Source organism: Hypanus sabinus, chromosome 1 (assembly GCF_030144855.1).
Source record: "Hypanus sabinus isolate sHypSab1 chromosome 1, sHypSab1.hap1, whole genome shotgun sequence".
In the NCBI taxonomy this organism is placed as follows: domain Eukaryota; kingdom Metazoa; phylum Chordata; class Chondrichthyes; order Myliobatiformes; family Dasyatidae; genus Hypanus; species Hypanus sabinus.
This window is the reverse complement of record NC_082706.1, coordinates 124,395,924-124,412,081: the sequence shown is the minus strand read 5'-3', so window position 1 is coordinate 124,412,081 and position 16,158 is coordinate 124,395,924. Positions and strand designations below refer to the sequence as shown.

Sequence of the window (16,158 nt, the reverse complement as noted above, 5' to 3'; positions counted from 1 at the left end):
TAGTACAGGCCCTTCGGCCTACAATGTTGTGCTGACACTTAAACGCTGCTTCCCATATAAACCTCCACCTTAAATTCCTCCATATACCTATATAGTAGTTTCTTAAATTTCACTAGTGTATTTGCCTCCACCACTGACTCAGGCAGTGCATTCCACGCACCAACCACTCTCTTGAGTAAAAAACCTTCCTCTAATATCCCCCTTGAACTTCCCTCCCCTTGCCTTAAAGTCATGTCCTCTTGTATTGAACACTGGTGCCCTGGGGAAGAGGCATTGGCTGTCCACTCTATCTATTCCTCTCAATATCTTGTATACCTCTATCATGTCTCCTCTCATCCTCCTTCTCTCCAAAGAGTAAAGCACTAGCTCCCTTAATCTCTGATCATAATGCATACTCTCTAAACCAGGCAGTATCCTGGTAAATCCCCTCTGTACACTTTTCAATGCTTCCACAGCCTTCCTATAGTGAGGCGACCACAGTACTCCAAGTTTGGCCTAACCAGAGTTTTATAGAGCTGCATCATTACCTCGTTACTCTTAAACACTATCCCTTGACTTATGAAAGCTAATGCCTCATAAGCTTTCTTAACTACCCTATCTACCTGACAACTTTCAGGGATCTATGGACATGTACTCCCAGATCCCTCTCTTCCTCCACACTACCAAGTATCCTTGAAAGGAATCATCTTTCTTAAAAGTGGATCAAAAGGAGAATTCTAAAATACCATGTCCAAAGTGAAAATCCCCATGGTTCAACACACTCAATGAAAAGATTTCTGCTCACCTGAATGTTAAACAGCTGATCCATTTTCTCCAGTTGTGCCCCTGGTCTTAGAATCCTTGATCTAGAGAAATGCCATCCTTTTAACTAACACAAGATCTTGCCCTTATATTAAAAATGCTTGTATCTTTCAACACTTCTCTTATTCTTCTCAACTGTGAAGTACTCATTCTTTATTTGTGCCAAAATCTATCTTTCACGGAAACATTATTCTTTATCCTCTTACCATACAGTGAGTGCATCCTTTATTGGGAAAGGAGAATGAAGCTGCACTGAAATAAGGAGAAATTCCGTCCCTCCAGATGATAGACTTCTGTAATTCTATATCTCATAAGGCCATAAGACATAGGAGCAGAATTAGGCCATCTGGCCCATCAAGTCTGCTCTACCATTCAATCATGGCTGATCCTTTTTTTCTCCTCCTCAAACCAAATTCCTGGCCTTCTCCCTGTAACCTTTGATGCCATGTCCAATCAAGAACCTATCAATCACTGCCTTAAATACACACCCAATGACCTAGCCTCCACAGATGCATGTGGTAACAAATTCCACAAATTCCCCAAATTCCCCATCCTTTGGCTAAAGAAATCTTTCCACATCTGTTTTGGAAGGGTATCACCCTATCCTGAGGCTGTGCTCTCTTGTCCTAGACTCTCCCACCATGAGAAACATCCTTTCCACATGTACTCTGTCTAGGCCGTTCAACGTTTGAATAGTTTCAATGAGATCCCTCCTCATCTTTCTGAATTCCAGTGAATACAGACCCAGAGCCATCAAATGTTTCTTGCATGACAACCCTTTAATTCCTGGAATCATCCTTGTGAACCTCCTCTGGACCCTTTCCAGTGCCAGTACCTGTTTTCTAAAATGAGGGGCCCAAAATTGATCACAATACTCAAGGTGAGGCCTCACCAGTGCCTTATAACGCCTCAGCATCACATCCCTGCTCTTGTATTCTAGATCTCTTGAAATGAATGCTAACATGGCATTTGCTTTGCTCACCATCGACTCGACCTGCAAATTAACCTTTAGGGTGTTCTGCACAAGGACCCCCAAGTCCCTTTGCACCTCAGATTTTTGGATTTTCACCCCATTTATTTCTACTACCAAAGTGCATGAACATGTATTTTCCAACATTGTATTTCATTTGCCACTTTTTTGCCCATTCTCATAATCTGTCTAAATCCTTCTGCATCCTACCCATTTCCTCAACACTACCTCCCCTCACCAATCTTCATATCATCCGCAAACTTGGCAACAAAGTCATGTATTCCATCATCTAAATCATTGACGTACAGCATAAATAGAAGTGGTCTGAACACCAGCCCCTAACACTGAACCCTGTGGAACACCACTAGTCACTGGCAGCCTTTTGCCTCAGTCACTTGCTGCCTCCTACCAATCAGCCAATGCTCGATCCATGCCAGTAACTCTCCTCTAATACTGCTAGTATCTTCCACAGTGTACTTTTATATAAAAAAATAGGTTTCACATACACTGGTACCATTGAGTAGATTAACAACATTATTTATCTCCTCTTTCATTGGACTTGCTCTATATCTAGTACAAACTGGCAGTTTTTGTCAATATAAAAATAGAAGTCACTCTTTAGAGGGATCCTGACACCTTACAACTTTTTTTGTAGGTTTCAAATAGTGTATCCTGTTATTAACGTTATTTTTTGTTTCCCCTTTTGAAATCTAGGCATTGGTATCAAACCAAGCATTCTTTGTGATTGCCCTACTTTGGCATTTCAGTCCGCAGCAATAGGTCTGGAATGGCTCGAGGGAAACACAAGGTGGCATGGTAGCATAGCAGTGTAACGCTTTACAGCAGCGGTGATCAGAAGATTAGGGTCCAGTGCCTGACACAGTTTGTAAGGAGACTGCATAGATTTCCTCTGGGTGCTCTAGTTTCCTCCTGCATTCCCAAAGGCCTACTGGTTAGGGTTAGTAAGTTGTGGGCATGCTACAGTATGTTGGCGCTGGAAGCGTGGCAACATTTGTGGGCTGCCCCTCAGTACATCCTTGGGCTTTGTTGGGCTTTGATATGAACGAAACATTTCACTATGTTTTGTTGTACTTGTGACAAATAAAAAGCTAATCTGAACATTACCTTTATAAACCAGACAAGTAAGGATGGCAGAATTACCTTCCTGGCATTAAAATGTTATGGGTCTTTGTGTCATTCTGTTCATTTGGGGTCAGCATAACTGAAGCAGATAAGTGATGCAAGGTAAAAATGATCCTAGAAAATGTGATGCCAGAGCATGAAGGGTTAAATGTCCTACTGCTGGTTCTCTTTCTAATGTCAAAAATATTTCTTTAACTTGTCAGTATTAACTGACTACGAGTTCCTTTACTGTCATGATGGGGACTGAACTTGGGTCTCTAGATAATTAGTCCAGGTTCAGTAATGTGCTGTATCGCCATTGTACTTGACATAAATCCTCCACAATTATGCAGCAAAATAAATGTATTTGTGGGCTATAAATTTGCATCCAAAGTAATTTTTGCTTTTTTTTAAACCAAAGAACAAAGATTAAAAAGTCTCTAATTTATGTGGGGGAAAGTTACTAGCAGTTAAAATTTATTTAATAATTGCCAGAAGAAAGTAAGTGAATGACAAGCCGTGAACAAGGCAAAATGTTTCTGCAGAGTGATAGATGTATCAATTACATTTCCATTAAAAGTACTCAGAGCAATATTGAGTGCCGAACCATCTTTAAAGCCTGCCTTGCAGAATATGGATTGGTGGTATATAGCTAGCTGATTTTATTTCAGGAACATTGGTTCTAATTATATTAGTATCATGGGAATAAAGATTGACAAAATTGTGTACTACCATTGGCTAATTAGGGAGCTCCATTTTGTCCTTATGGGGTTTCACCAAAATACATAAAATGCTTTGGAAATAAGGAATAACGTAGCACATGATGGAATTGATGATCAAATATGTAATTACACCATCCTGCAAAGGATGGCATGATTTTGAGATTGAAATAAGGTACATTAGGGAGGTCTGGAGTATTTGTCAATCTTGGAATGTTTGATGGTAGCAAGTAAGCAACTGCTGAATATATCACTGAATGATGCTGAGCAATGGCAGAATCTAAGCACACAAAATGATGCTGAAAAACTCACAGCCATATTCTACTAAAAATTCCAAATAGATCAGTCTTGGCTTTCTTCGGTGATCTACACTACCACCACCACCACAGACTAATCTGTAGCCAACTTTATTCACTCCACAGCAATTTCCTTATCATAGGGCATTTGATATACATATCAAGAATTATGCTTCTAGACAATATCCCGCCTGTAGTAGTAAGGCCTTTGCTAAAGAACTAGTTGTAGTGGTACAAAATGTTTTCTGTGAGTGCACTTGCCCACAGCTCTACATTTCAAAAATATGAACAAACAATAGAACCAGTTGTAGGAACCATCTATCTGTGCTGTCATATTGGTAATGGGGTTGTAATTGCCTTGCATATTCTTTTAAAAAATGGAATAAATAACACTTAAACTATAAAGGAAGCAGTAGAATAAATTGAAGTACTTTGGTCTGGGATTGTACTCATTGAATGAGTGAGTTTGAATAGCTGTAGTCTGCAGAAGCTTTACAAATGCTGTAGTCTTTTGTAATCTGAGCATAAACTTCTATTTTAATGAATTTCTTTTACATCTACTTGCCCCTAACACTATTTTTCATTTAGCGTTATGAGCAGCAGAGTGAAATCTGGTGCAATCTGTGATAGTCAATTATGATCAAAGAATAATATATTTCATGTGCTAATCAATTTTTGTTGAAGTGCAATTTAATTAGCAGGAAAATTATTTAGATGTCAGCAATTAGGCAATATTTTGTCCACAGCTGTAATTTGTATGTTCTATTCCGATCTTTACATTCCCTTTAAGTTTCCTATATACCAGTCTAAATATTTCAGTTTTAGTAAGACCTACTAAGCATTATTGAGAGACTGCCTTGAATAGTGATGATATAGCACATCTATACATAATAGTATGCTCTCTTGTACAATGTAACATGCTTCTTTTTTTCTATCCCATTTATCTTGTATTGCTGCTTGTATTCATTCCTTCTGTTCATAAGCTAATACAGTGTAGACTTTTGTTGAAAGCTGTACAATTGTGGTCAAGTTGTCTTAGTTGCTCACTGTCTTATGTAGCTAACAAATCAGTGGAGTTAGCATATTTTCATTCAGTGCATTATGCAGTGTTTAATAATTTGTAAATTAAATGTATTCATTAATATGTGGCATTCAAAGTATTTACTTCCCACTAGTTAAAAGGCATCTTAAAATGGAAACGCTTCATTTGTCAATTAAATCAGATATTAATCTTGCACATCAAGTCTGAAGGAGTGCAAAGATTCATGTGAAAATTGCTAATACTTGAGCAACAGAGACAAGGAGAGATTAGGAAGGCTAGGACTTGTTTTTCCCCTTGCAGCATTGGAGATTGAGGAAAGACCTTAAAGAGGTGTATAAAATAATTAAAGTAATAGGTAAGGTGAAGGTCCAGTCTTTTTCCCCAGAAATAGCATTAGAAGCTTGGGGGCATGGTTTAAGGCTAGAGAAGATTTAAAAGGGACCTCAAGAGCAACCTGTTTGTATAAAGGTAATGCACATATGGAGCAAGCGGTTGATGCAGGTACTATAACAACAACCACACTAAAAAGGCATTTGGACATGTACGTGGTAGTAGAGGCTTTGAGGGATGTGGGCCAAACATGAACAAATGGGACTCACTTGGATAGGCATCTTAGTTGGTACGGATGAATTAGACTGAAGTGCCTGGTCCCATGGCACATTAATCTATCAAATGCACCCCTATACAATTTTGTGTTCAACTTCTAAACTTATTGTCCCAATATGTATTGTAAAATAGCTGCAAGAAATAAGTATCTTTTTTTAAAATATACTCCATTCTAGAAAATGTAAATGTGTATGGTTAAATTCTTCTCTTTTAATAGTGCATATGAATGCCTGTCAAGTAAAAGTGATTTTTTTTCTTTTACTTGACAAGTATTTATAGGCACTATTCTTCACATTCATGAGTATGTATAGTTTCTAGAGGCATAAAGTTAAAGTTGTACTACATTCCTGTTTGCATATCTTCAGCTTTTCTGAATTCCAAATGTGGGCTCTATTGAACAATAAGAGGAAAAGAATAAGAAACATGAATAAGCCATTTACCTTTGAAGGTTGCTTCACCATTTAGCAAAATCATGGATTATCAACCAACCCAATACCAAATTTTAAAGTTATGTTCCTAACAGCTGATGTCAGGAATATAACTGATCTGCCTAGCTGAGCCTTCTCATCAGGGATTGAGTTCAACTTGAATTTTGATAGGGAGAAGGTAAAGTCTGATGTAACAGTATTTCGGCAGAGTAAGAGAAATGACAGTGGTGTGAGAGAGGAGCTGGCCAAAGTAAAATGGAAGGAGCTGCTGGTAGGGATGTCAACAGAGTAGCAATGGTGTGCGTTTCTGAGAAAAAGGAGGAAGATGCAGGGCATATGTATTCCAAAAATAAAGAAATACTCAAATGGTAAAATAGTACAACCATGGCTGACAATGCAAGTCAAAGCTATTGTAAAAGCAAAAGAAAGGCTTACAACAAAGCAAAAATTAGTGGGAAGACTGGGAACTTTTAAAAAACCTACAGAGGGCATTTAAAAAAATAACTAGAAGGAAAAAGATGAAATATGAAAGCAAGCTAACAACTAATATCAAAATGGATAGTAAAAGTTTTTCAAGTATGTTAAAAATAAAGAGAAATGAAATTGGATATAGGACTGCTAGAAAATGAGGCAGAAGAAAAAAAAATAACAGGGTACAAGGAGATGGGTGATGAACAAAATGGGTATTTTGCATCAGTGTTCACTGTGGAAGACACAAGTAGTATGCCCGACGTTGTAGCGTGTGAAGGAAGAGAAGTGGATGCAGTTACTATTACAAGAGAGAAGGTGCTCAGAAAGCTAAAAGACCAGTTGAACCGCATCCTAGGGTTCTGAAAGAGAACACCACACCCTAGATGTGGTTAGAGATTGTGGTGGCATTAGAAATGATCTTACAAATAAAAATCATTGGACTGGCATGATGCCAGAGGACTGGAAAATTGCAAATGTCACTCCACTCTTTAAGAAAGGAGAAAGGCAGAAGAGAGGAAAGCATAGACCAATTAGCCTGACCTTAGCGGTTGGGAAGACCTTAGAGTCAATTGTTAAGGATGAGGTGATGGAGTACTTGGTGATACAGGACAAGATAGGACAAAGTCAGCATGGTTTCCTTCAGGGGAATATCCTGCCTGAAAATACTTCTGGAATTCTTTGAGGGGATTACAGGTATGATACATAAAGGGGATGCAGTTGATGTGGTATATTTGGACCTTTAGAAGACCTTTGACAAGGTGCCACACAAGAGGCTGCTTACCAAGTTAAGAGCCCATAGTATTACAGGAAAGTTATTTAGCCAAGATGACTGCGCGACGCAGCTTGCAGCCGCCACTCTGGAGCTGATCTGTTATTTGTTAAGCGGGGTGCCGTGCGCGATCCTAATCTGATGAAAAATGGACATGGGAGCACGGAGGAACATCTGGAAATCTCCAGGAAGGCCCTCTTCATTGCTGCTGCTGCTGAGGGGTCTGGGTCTCTGCTGAGAAGAACAGGCCTCCAGTCCTCGGGGTCGTGTTGCCGGTGGCCGTTGGCGGGGGCATCTTAATACGCTCGGCAGAGGATGGTGCTCGGAGAAGCTGTGCCGGAGGGGATGGTCGGAGGCTCGACGGACTTGGAGTCCGCTGCGGTCTGGGCACTTACATTGTGTGCTGCGTCTGTGAGGCTGAATCCGACGGCGCCTTGGAAGTCCATAGCAGGGGTATTCCCTTCTACCGCCTGCATGGGATGACGAGTCTATCAGGACCCTGAGGACTTGAGGAAACTGTGTAGCGGTTTCTTTCGAACTTATAGTCTTTTAACAACTTTGGACTATTTTTTACTGTGCTTGTGGTCTGTTTTTTTTATCAATTATGCTATTGTTTGCACTGTTGTAACTATATGTTGTAACTGTGTAGTTTTGCGCATGTCTTGTAGCTTTAGGGTTTGGTCTTGTTTTGTCTGGTGGATTTGGAGCTCCTTTCCGGGAACAATCTGAGATGGTAGCACGATATTAATACGCATCAGCCTCACCAGACTCTGGATTGCGGATTGCCAAGCGGTATGTGGATTTTCTGGTGTAGTCTGTTTTGTCATGTGCTTTTTTGATATTATTCAGGAGGAACGTTGTCTTATTTTATTTAACTGCATTGCATTTGTGGTTTCTAAATGACAATAAACTGAATCTGAATCTAGTTAGAGCATTGGCTGATTGGTAGCAGGAAGCGAGTGGGAATAAAAGGATCCTTTTTTGATTGGCTGCCAGTAACTAGTGGTGTTCTGCAGGGGCTGTTGTTGGGACCACTTATTTTTATGCTGTATATAAATGATTTAGATGATGAAATAGATGGCTCTGTTGCCAAGTTTGCAAATGATACAAAGATTGGTGGAGGGGCAGGTAATGTTGAGGAAACAGGATGCAGAAGGATTTAGACAGATTAGAAGAATGGGCAAGAAAGTGGCAAATGAAATACAGTGTTGGAAAATGCATGGTCTTACACTTTGGTAGTAGAAATAAAGGTGCAGACTATTTTCTAAACAGGGAGAAAAATCCAAAAACTTGATAAGCAAAGGGACTTGGGACTCCTCGTGCAGAATGCCCAACCTAAAGGTTAACTTGCAGGTCAAGTCAGCACATGCCAAGTTAGCATTCATTTCAAGAGATCTAGAATATAAGAGCAACAATGTAATGCTGAAGCTTTTTAAGGCACTGGTGAGGCCTCACCTTGAGTATTGTGAACAATTTTGGGCCCCTCATCTTTGAAAAGATGTGCTGGCATTTAAGAGGGTCAAGACGAGGTTTACAAGGAGGATTCCAGAAATGAAAGGACTATTGTATGAGGAACGTTTTGATGCCTCTGGGTCTGTACTCACTAGAATTCAGAAGAATGGTGGTGGTGGGGGGGGGGGGGGACTTCATTGAAACCTTTTGGATGACAGTAGATGTGGAAAGGATGTTACCCATAGTGGGAGAGCCTAGGAAAAGAGGGCATAGCCCCAGGATAGAGCATCGTCCTTTCAAAACAGATGTGGAGAAATTTTTCGCCACAATGAAGCTGTGGAAGCCAGGTCATTGGGTGTACTTAAGGCAGAGATTGATAGGTTCTTGATTGGACATGGCAACAAAAATAACAGGAAGGCAGCCAGGAACTGGGGTGGAGGAGGAGACAGAAGTAAGGATCAGCCATGATCAAATGGCAGAGCAGACTTGATGGGTCAGATGGCTTAGTTCTGCTCCTACATCTTATAGTGTTAGGTTCAGACTAATGGAGGGAACAGACAACTTGGGCTGTAATCAGTCCAGTTTTTAAGAAGGTGACAGACAATTATTCAGTTTCTTGTTTGGATAATTTATCTAATATGTACTAGTTCATGGAATGGGGGTATTGCCATGAGGTCTTGTCATAACCAACACACTGTTTCATTAGAAAGATGAGCACAAAACCATATTTAAAACATTCTGATACTGGCCTTCTCCATTTCCCTCTTGCTGTTACTTCTGTTGCAAAGAATCTTTACTGACTCTGGCACTGAAGCTATCCAGAAGATCAGCTTGTCGCTCTCTCTGAGAAGCAGCGATCAAGGTGGAAGCCTGCCTCAGAAACGCAAGTATCATACAGGGTTGAGGCACATGTGATATTAATTGTAGTATGCTGTTTGCGTGTTACATTGAGCTGGATGGTCAAGAGGCATCCACTTATCACAGAAGAGGAGTTGCTGATCTGCCACCCAATAAAGAACATATTGCTTTTCATTTCAACCTTTCCCAATCAACTTTCACTCAGAGCAGCAATTAATGTGTGTATTTTGAATTTGCACTAGACAGGGCATCGAAGTCAACCAGTGCCTCATTCCCTTCCCACTGACCCTTTCCTTGATTTTTTTCTCACTCTTGATCATCTCAGTCTCTCTTCTGCAGCCCTACAATCCTCCACTCTCTTGCTACTAGCAAACCCTAATTGGTAGATCAAATATAATAAACACAAAACTGCATTACAGTAGATGAAGTAAAGTCAACTTCAATAATGCACTTGACTATAAATACACTTCTCTTCTTCCCTCCCAAAGTAAAAACAAAAATTGGCACTTAATTCTGCATCGTAGAGGGTGAACAAGTGACCTTCTCCCAGGGTCCCTGCCAATTTCACTCTAATAAGGCACTCACTGACAAGCCTGTACAATGATCTATTGACCTATCTAAAATTTGATTGTTTTTATATGTTAAACTACAAGTTTTGTCATAATGGCAAAGTTTGAAATATATATCCCACAAATCTTGAAATAACTTCACTTTTGTCCAATGTTTGTCAGAATGAACTATAATTTATATATACACAAAAAAAAACCTTTTTAAAAGCAATATGAAATGCACTTCTTAAAAAATATTTGAGCTTGCAAATTTTGGACATTTAATGGAACTGTCTGACGCAAGTTTCAAGGTAAAACATGTGGAAAACAATTCAATCCCAAATCAGGCCAGCTGATCTAGTATCCCACTCACTCAACATAAATACACATAAAAGCACTGAAATTTTTGCACACCCATCTGTGACCTACTATTCATTCATTTCACATTATCAAGACAAAATACAAGAGATGATTTTGTTGTATATAGATGAGGGAAAGCAAAAACACAATTCAAAACACATTTCATTCACATCTCAAATGTATGCTATAATTCACAGGCAGTGGCAGTTTTCCAACCCACTGCATAAAACTTGAAGCTGTAAGCTTCAACCAATTTTGAGGAGTAGGCAATTATGCACCTAAAGCTTGGAATGTTCAAAAAAATACATAAGTTGAACTGAAAATGACAAGATATTAAAACAAAAACAAGCGATTATTCAGAAACAAACATGCAGGAAAACATTCACCAGAAAATTTGATTTACAGAAATCCTCTGACCAAATTGATGATTTTGAAAGGTACAGCCTTATAACTACAGTGCAATATTTGGAGAGGACGAGAGCCTCTTCAATCTGTCTCCGTTCAATCTGGGTAAACATATACATAAACTTATTAAAGTCATAAATAACAAGAAACATATTAAGCCAGGTATTTCTATAATATGCGATTCCTCTGTGTAGACAAAGAAATAAACACCTTCCGTTAGATTTAAATGAGAGTCACACAAAGGAATGGAGCAACCACTCACTCAAGCTGGTATCCATAGGCAGCCAACTCAAGGATTCACTCTGAACAAAAAAAAAATAATGCTTTACTAATAAAAACAAAGATCACAAATAAAAATCAGAGTTAATGTAAGATAAATTGAAACAAACATGGGCAGTGCACAAACCTAAAGTCAAGGTGGATTGTGTGTTTACAGTGAATGCTAACTTTCCCCAACAGAGCAATGGAGATGCTACTACTCACTGCGCGACGCCTGCTCATTTAAACCCGAGGAGCACTATTTGTTGATAGTACAGTACTAACAGGTGCTGTTGATGACCTGAGGGCTACTCCTAGCATTCAGCGTCTGCCCCTCTCACAACCCGAAGTTACCCATGTGTTGCCGTGACCGTCGCTAAGGGACGTCAGCGTCAGGTCATAGGTTAATATTGAAGCCAAAATTAGCCTCCTTTCCAAAGAGAATTACTCCAGTTTTTAAAATTGTTACATTTGATTCAAATTTGGTAAGTTAAAATTAAAATAAAATTCTAGTTTTTCTGTTCCCTTTCCATTTCTCTAATTGATGGGAGACATCGGGGGTTTATTGCGATGGGTGACGTCATTTCCGCCACTTGCATTATCCGCGTGCCTTAGTGTCAATGGGTGTTTTAGGTTGGAAAGAATGGGTATGCTTTTAATACTTGATTGTGTTTAATGGAGTTTTATTTTCCTCTAATGCTGGCGATTGTGGGTTAGTCAGATTATAAATAATGTTTTCAAAGGATTCGAAGAACAACCTACTGAAGGAACCCAGCGATCAGGCAGTATCTGTAGAGAGAAATGATTTGTAGATGTTTCAGGACAATGCTCTTCATCCAGACTGAAAGAAAAGATTATTTAGCAATTCTGTCCAACAAATACAAGTTATTTTTTTAAGAATCATTCTTGTTTTTTTTTGGATTATGATAGACCGCTAACTAGCTGGTCAGTTTTTAATATTTTCCAACAAATAAAAAGTAGATGGTATGCGAAGAATCAGTATTAGGCGGGAAATGAAAGATCTCGGCTCTAGTTATTGCCTGACCTGAGTTTCTCCAGCATTTTGTGTGTGTTAGATTACGCATAATTTATTCAGCCAATAGCCTCACTTTTTCATGTGTCGTATTTCAGGTAAATTCGAGGCTTCCGTTTCCACCTTACCCAATTGTTAAAGTTGAATAATCAGTTGGGCAATCTGATTGTTATCAGATTAACGTATTATCAGTTGCATCATGTAAGCAACATAAAACATAGCATAGCAATAATTAAAATATTTTTACATAAGTTTAGTAGATGTCAAACAATTGTTTTTATGATGCTGTATAATTTGTCATAATGATGTGGGTTTTACTTAAAAGAAAATAACTAAAGCACTTCATATATGGGAGTAAGAATATCATATCCTAAATTAGGAAAGGAAAAATGGCTGACTTTTTAATATACAAAAAGATTTCTTCCAAATATGGAAGCTGTTGTGTCAATCTGTGGTCCAGAGGCTTATCTCATTTTATTTTGTGTGGTGTTGGCCATTGCCAATTACTCTAGTACAATATTGTGAAAAAAATAAGCGGCATCTCCTCATTTTATTTTACCTTTTGAAGCCATTGACATTGTGTGCTTTTGTAGATATGTGCAAGAAAGAATTAATCTTAAAGGCATTTGTTAATTCTATGAAAACTAAGCTGAGAATCAATTTCTAGAACTAAACGAATTATGAATGGCCTCTCCTTGTCAATATATAAAACATTGAACATAATGAAAATTTGGCAAAGCAATTTGGTACCACGATAACCAGAAGGAATCAAGAAAAACACACTACTTTTTTTGTTTTTGAACTGAAAATTAAAAATTGCAGATACTGAAAACATGTATTTTCAAAATGAAATAATGGAACTGCTTTGGTCACCACATTTGTGGTGAAAGAAATTGAGCAAATGTTTCAGATTAAAACACTGTTAGAACTAGAAATCTGAGAAAACTAAAGTGTTTTTGGGTGTTGTCAGGTTGTCAGATGTTGTCAGGTGTCATGTTGTCAAGCTTCATGGAGTGTTTCGGCCCTTAACCACTACACTCTCCACTTGATGGGTCAGCAGTACTGGCCAAGTCACTGCCCATCTGCTCCTGACTTCCAGCTCAACTCCTCTTTTCTGCTCTATATCCAACAAGAGGCTCTTTCTGCTTCCTCCCCCATCCTGCGAGCTGCTTGGTTCTTGTTTTTTTCATCAAGGCCCAGGGTAGACGGAAATCTCCATGCTGACCTTGTTGGGAATCCTCTACAGCAAGGAATAGCTATGTCTGCATTCCAAAGGGAATAGCCTTTGTCCCTGCCCTCGTGGACTAAGAACTGGTACATCTGGGCTTTCCTCTTGTGCGCTTCCTCACATCCTTCCTCCAATGGTACTGTGACCTCCACCAGGATGATTTCCTTGTCGTTGATGGACCACAGTCTAGTTGGTGTGGTTTTCACCACCTCTGGGAATTGCACCTTCCACATTGACCCTCATCTCCAGTGATCTGGCAACTTGCAGCATATTGGATTTAGGCCTCTTTGAATTGACTGGCGCGACCTTCCCCTTGATGAAAATGACTGTCTTGTTTGTGCCTCGGCCAGGTGGTCTGTTGTTACCCTGGAAGGAGATGATTAATTGATAATTGATAAATAGATAAAGGAGTGCAATTGGAGTGGAAAATATATACAAAAGAACATGCTGTAAATTTGAGATGCAGAATAGTGGTTGCTGGAAACCTGGAATAAGAGAGAAAGCAGGGAAGAGCTGTGTAACATCTGTGGGGAGAGAGGGAAAAAAAACTCATTGCTGTATTAACTGCTGGATGACTGCAGCAGAATTAGCCTGTTCTGATGCAAGTAAAAAAAAATGTATCTTTAACTGGAATTCTTGAAATCCAAGTTGAGCCCAAAGACTGGAATGTGAGATGGAAAATGAGGTGCTGTTCATTGAGCTACTACACAAACAAAAACACTAGAAATATACAGGAGGTCAGAATGCATCTGTGGGAAGAAAAACAGTTACCATTCCAGGTCAGAGACTGAAAAGGAGATTAAAGCTACAGGGAAATACACCTAACGGCTTGTCATTTTCAGCCATCTGTGGCAATGAATTCCATGGTACACCATCCTCTGGCTAAAGAAATTTCTCGTCTCTATTCTAAAGGGACATACTTATATTCTGAGGCTGTGTCCTTTGGTCCTGGATTCTTCCACTATTAGAGACATCCTTTTCACATACACTCTATCTAGGCCATTCAAAATTTGATAGGTTTCAGTGAAATCATGCCCCATTCTTCTAAACTCCAGCATGTACGGACCCAGACCCACGAAATGCTGATCACACATTAACACTTTCATTCCCATACATCCTTTCTTAGATAGAGGGCCCAAAACTGCTCACTACTCCATATGTAGTCTGACCAATGGCTTATAAATCCTCAATATTACATCTTTTTTTTGATATTCTAAACCTTTGGAAATGAATATTCATATTCATTTGCACCTCTTTTTTTCCAATTCACACCCCATTTAGAAAATAATCTACTCTTAAAGGATCTACCAATATTGTGGCTGTGAAATGCAGAGCAGGTCAGGCTGAGCATATCTCAGATAGGAAGGTAGGATTGGAGTGGGGAGACTTCACAGTTGATTATATAGAAACTGACATATCAATTTATCTGAAGTTGGAGAGTCCAAAATACTTCAAAAAGACAGAAAACAAACAAACTTTGTTTCCACAGTATCGTTCAACATTTTCTATAAACTTGGAACTCATTGTAAAGAGCACAGTGAAACTCGTAATAGCTAATCTGTGTCATTTGAAGTACTCTTCAGCTCAGTTGGCATGCCACAATCCATGGCTTTGTAGTATGAAACTGGGATATAACTTTTCTCAGACTTAGACACAGTAAAGTCAAAGGCTATCGTGCTAATAGCTCTGGTCTTATTTTTAAAGGGAGTGGAGTATTTTGGGTATGTCAAAAATTTATAAAAGGTCTGTGAAGTGTCTCTGTGCCTTTCACAAGAGAATAAGGTCTTTATTATTTTCTGAACAATAGCTCAATGTTAAACACACTTTCAAAGCTGCAGAGTTTTACACCTAGAGATGTGTAACTTCATTTGTAACTTGGAAATCTCATAAGCTGGTTTACAAACAGCATGCTCCCACAAATAGCAAAGTTGTAATAAGATTAATTTCTCATCATTTTGTTGGTTAGAGAAAGATTTCTACGACATCAGAATTAACACTCATGTTCTTTGATGTTCATGCTATCTTTTATATCCAAGTTGGACAACAGTCAAGTTTTCAGTTTCCTGATTTAAAAGACGGCACTTCCAACTAGAAACACACACTATACCGCAGTAGAGTCTCAGCCTAGGTTATTTTGGTTATGTCTCTGCATTAGGACTTGAAACCACAACAATACGGCACAGAGTTAAGATTGTTACCAACTGAACATCAGCAGCCATTATTATAACAGCATAAAACTATCCTTAATTTTGTGACACTGCAGATTGGATGAACCTTAAAATTAATTGCAGAACTGTTAAAAGGTTAAGTTGGAAAAAAACGGGTAAAAAATTTTATCGTCTGTGCCAGCTTTTTACAAGAGCAGTCCAACTAATTCCATTTTTCTGCCTTCTCTACATAGCCCTGTAATTTTCCCTTTTATGTATTCATTGAATTGCTTTTTGAAGACCACAAATGAATTTGCCTCCATTAATTCTCTGCCAACATGTTCCCACGTCAATATGTTCCCATGCTGACATACCCGCAATCCTCTCACCATATATCCAGCTGTGCATTCCGGATACTAACCACTTATTAAGATCCCTTCTTAGCTTCCTCTTTTTCAATGAGGGCAACTTCAGCTTCTCCATTTGTAACTAAAACTCATCATCCCTGGAATTATTCCGATAAATCATTGCTAAACTATCTGTAAGCTTAATGGATTTTAGTGACTTAAAAAAACACACAGGAATACTGGCAGTGCAGATAGAAAGAGAGTTTCAGGACAAAGAGTTCAGGATTTGTAGAGTTTT

The 16,158-nt window shown here is 38.9% G+C and overlaps 1 protein-coding gene across 4 annotated transcripts in view; it reads right to left on the bottom strand.

Moving 5' to 3' along the window:
• The window catches only part of LOC132397163 (protein tyrosine phosphatase type IVA 3-like), a 165,148-nt gene extending 153,667 nt beyond the window's left edge, over nt 1-11,481 (bottom strand). The window contains exons 1-2 of one of the 4 annotated variants that reach the window (XM_059975591.1): nt 11,254-11,470; nt 11,110-11,149 (exon numbers count right to left, since the gene is read on the bottom strand). The gene's annotated coding sequence lies outside the window, so the exon portion shown is untranslated. Of the gene's footprint in view, nt 1-11,109; nt 11,150-11,253 lie in introns of all 4 variants that reach the window. The other 3 variants (XM_059975599.1, XM_059975608.1, XM_059975566.1) reach the window with 3 other exon arrangements.
• Nucleotides 11,482-16,158: the final 4,677 nt, after the last annotated feature.